This window comes from Octopus bimaculoides, chromosome 8 (genome assembly GCF_046866305.1).
Source record: "Octopus bimaculoides isolate indiv1 chromosome 8, ASM4686630v1, whole genome shotgun sequence".
NCBI lineage: Eukaryota > Metazoa > Mollusca > Cephalopoda > Octopoda > Octopodidae > Octopus > Octopus bimaculoides.
This window is the reverse complement of record NC_142935.1, coordinates 90,502,238-90,506,124: the sequence shown is the minus strand read 5'-3', so window position 1 is coordinate 90,506,124 and position 3,887 is coordinate 90,502,238. Positions and strand designations below refer to the sequence as shown.

The 3,887-nt window shown below is 40.0% G+C and overlaps 1 non-coding gene across 1 annotated transcript; it reads left to right on the top strand.

Moving 5' to 3' along the window:
* Positions 1–3,328: 3,328 nt before the first annotated feature.
* Positions 3,329–3,402, top strand: Trnai-aau (transfer RNA isoleucine (anticodon AAU)). Its single transcript has one exon. It is a non-coding gene; the product is annotated as a tRNA-Ile (tRNA).
* Positions 3,403–3,887: the final 485 nt, after the last annotated feature.

Below are 3,887 nucleotides of genomic sequence, written 5' to 3'. Positions count from 1 at the left end.
AATTAAATGGAGTTGCATGAAACAATCGTACAGCATTACCTCTGGATATCCTTGTTGCTTATTTTGATTATATATATATATGTGTGTGTGTGTGTGTGTGTATGTTTGTGTACACACACTTATATATACATGTACATGTAAAGAGAAAAGATATTGGAGACAACTTGACACTTCTTTATCCCAATTGTTAGAAATGTTTCAGTATTCGGCAGCGCATGACGTTACATGTAAGGCGCAGCTTATAGGACAAAAAATGAAGCAAACACATTGTCAAGCGACGGTGAGAGTTTAATGCGATAAGCATTAGAGCCGAAACGTCGAGCGTATCTAGTCGTACCTACACACACACACACACGTACGTACGTACGTATGTATGTATGTATGTATGTATGTATGTATGTATATGTTATTCTTTATTCTATTATGTGTTTTAACCTAAAGGCTGTGGACATGCTGGGGCACCGCCAGTAACTAAGGAAGTGACAGGATTATAGGTCTATCTACGAAATTTCAAACACTACCGTTTTCTAAGTTATGCAGAATTCGTACGTACACACACACACGCATACACGCACATACACACGTATACACACGTATACACACACACACACACACACACACACACACACACACACACACACACACACACACACACACACACGCATACATATTGGCAATCTGTAGACCATACTTAATGCAAATAGATCACGGAAAGCCAAAGTAACTGCGATATTCGTCCAGAAATAATATCTCTTATGGACGTATTGTGTTAAATAACACAAAAACATATCAGTGTTGATGAGAAAGCTAGACGCGCATGTCTGCCTTTTTAGGCAATACATCCATAATATATATTATATCTCGATGAATACCACAGTTAATGTAGCTTTCCGTGATGTACTTAAGTTTGATATACAGATTGCTAATTTAATCTAATACTTTTTCTATTGCACAAAACGAATTTTTTTTCAGTTGGCCGGTTAATTGCAACAACAGAGACTTTTTCACACACTGGTTTTCTATATCACTGGCCAAGGATTTTGTCTTGCATTGTAGTTTCCTAACTGGTACTTGCTACTGACGAAGCTCAAAAAGGCAGAAATGCGTATCCAGCTGTACGATTTTCTTCTGCAACTGATATACTTTTGTGCTATTTAAGTCTTTCTGTATTTCTCTCTTACTTTCTCACCTCTTTCACTCTACGATGTACAAAGTGACGGAAGAATCAAAGGCGACGCAGCTCAGTGGTTACGGTATTCGGCTCACGGTCGTAAAGTCGTGAGTTCAATTCCTGGCGCACGTTGTGTGTCTGAGAAGACACTTTATTTCACGGTGCACCAGTTCACTCAGCTCGCAAAATGAGTTGCCCCTGGCAAAATTAGTTGCAGCTGGCAAAACGAGTTGCATGTCTGTGGAGTGCTCAACCACTCGTACGTCAATTTCACGAGCAGGCTATTCCATTCATTGCATCAACTCGTCGTCGTAATCGACAGAGTGCCAGTTTAATATAGAGAGTAGAGGCGTGCGGCTTACTAGTTGCATTCGTGATTGTGGTTTTGAATCTTGGACCGGGCGATGCCGTGTGCTCATGAACAAAACACTTCATTTCACGTTGCTCAAATACACTCAGTTGACAAAAACGAATAATCCTGCGACGGACAGGCACCCCTTTCAGAGTGTTGGGGGTTAATATATACTCCAGAGGATCTGGGAAACCAGCCTTATTAGTCCATGGCACGAAAAGGATCTTTGATTCTTTTTCTGATATTTAAAGATATTTAAATATTTTTCTGATATTTAAAGATTCATCCGAAACTTTCGAACTCTCGCACCCTTGTTACATATGTTTAGCATGCTCGTCGCTAAGGGAGAGCACTGGACGGTACTGTGCCCTCACTATTCAATGATGCACCTTCAGATTTACAGTAACATACTCATTTCGAAACTCCAACTTAGAATTATTACAAATTAGTAACCATCCAGAATATTCTGACGCACCCAGGCACCCAGGCACCCAGGCACCAAAATTTGGCAACGGGCATGATGTGTTGCATATAACCTCAACTCAATACTTCCAGAATAATGCTACACACAAACCTTAGCAATCTGGTGGGGACCCTGGTGGTGTAGTAGAATCTTGCACGAAACTTTTGAAAGCATATGATAAATAACTGTTTCTAATTTAAGTACAGTGGAGGCGCGTGGCTTAGTGGTTAGGGTGTCAGCACTATGATCGTAAGATTGTGGTTTCGATTCCTGGACCGGGCGACACGTTGTGTTCTTGAGCAAAACACTCCATTTTACGTTGCTCCAGTTCACTCAGCTAGCAAAGATGAGTAAAGCTGCGATGGACTGGCGTCCCGTCCAGCTGGGTAACGCATATGCCATTGAAACCGGGAAACCGGGCCCATGAACCTGGCTAGGCTTTAAAAGGGCGCATTTATTATTTTATTGATTTAAGTACAATGCAAAGTATTTTGAGGAAATGGGTTTAGTCGATAACATAGTTCCCCAGTACTTGACAGGTACTTATTTTTTGATATACTGAAAGAATGAAAGCCATAGTTGACCTCGGTGGGGGTTGAACTTAGAACGTAGAAGGCAAGAACATATACCGCGAAACATTTTGTCTACTGCACTTATAATTCGGCCAATTAAAACCATCGAAGTTCTAATCGTAGGTATGATACTGTTTATATAGTGGGACGGGAATTATCGGTTCCATCGGACTCTAGTACTTGACTGATACTATTTTATCAACCCAGAAGAAATGACAGATAAAGTCGGCTTCGGCAATATTTGAACTCAAAGGGGCGTCACTAAAAAACGAAATAAGTGTTTCGTACAAAGTTCTACTATTTCTCCGCCGTTCTTAGCAGAATATCTAGTGAATGACAAATACGGATACATATCTATCTATCTATCTATCTATCTGCCTGTCTATATATCCAGTGCCCCAGCATGGCCGCAGCCTCAAGGCTGAAACATATAAAAGAATAAAGGAATAAATATGTACATACATACATACATACATGCATACATACATACATACATACATACACACACACACATACATACACACATACACTCTCACATGGACAGCGAGAGAGAGAGGGGGAGAGAGAGAATGAGAGAGAGAGAGAGAGAGAGAGAGAGAGAGAGAGAGAGAGAGAGAGAGAGAGAGAGAGAGAGGAGTGGGAGAGAATGCTGGCAAACGTGTGACCTATATAAAACAGCACCACCTCGCTGTGAATGAGAGAAACAAGAGAATAATACGCTGGCATATGACTACATTTGAAATATATAAAAAAGGGTGTATGTCGTCAATGGCCGGTTAGCTCAGTTGGTTAGAGCGTCGTGCTAATAACGCGAATGTCGTGGGTTCGAGCCCCATACTGGCCAATTATGCATAAATTTTTTTTTTCTTTTCGAATTTATGGTATACTTTAACTTTTGTTAGCATTTACAATCTAATTCATAAATCTCTATTTCACTTTGCGTGCTTCGGTTTGTTACATAACATGCAGTAATGTGCAACGGTATTTCTGTAAGATATGTATTTGAATTGCCATTGTAAGGAATGTAACTATGATATTATTTATTCCCATGAAGGGTGGTAGGTGGACGAAATCATCAGAATGTCGAAGAAACACTTTGCTCTTTACATTCCGAGATCAAATCCCTCCTAGGTCAGTTTTGATTTTCATACAACCGGGGTCAATATAATGCATCAGTCATATACTGGGGGTTGATACTGGGGGTTGATATAACTGACTAACCACTTCCTAAATTAGAAACAATTATTTATTACCAAGATTGAATAAACCTGTGACCAAATGCTTTCAAGCAATGACCATTACGTCTTATAAGATCCTAAAAGTATATCA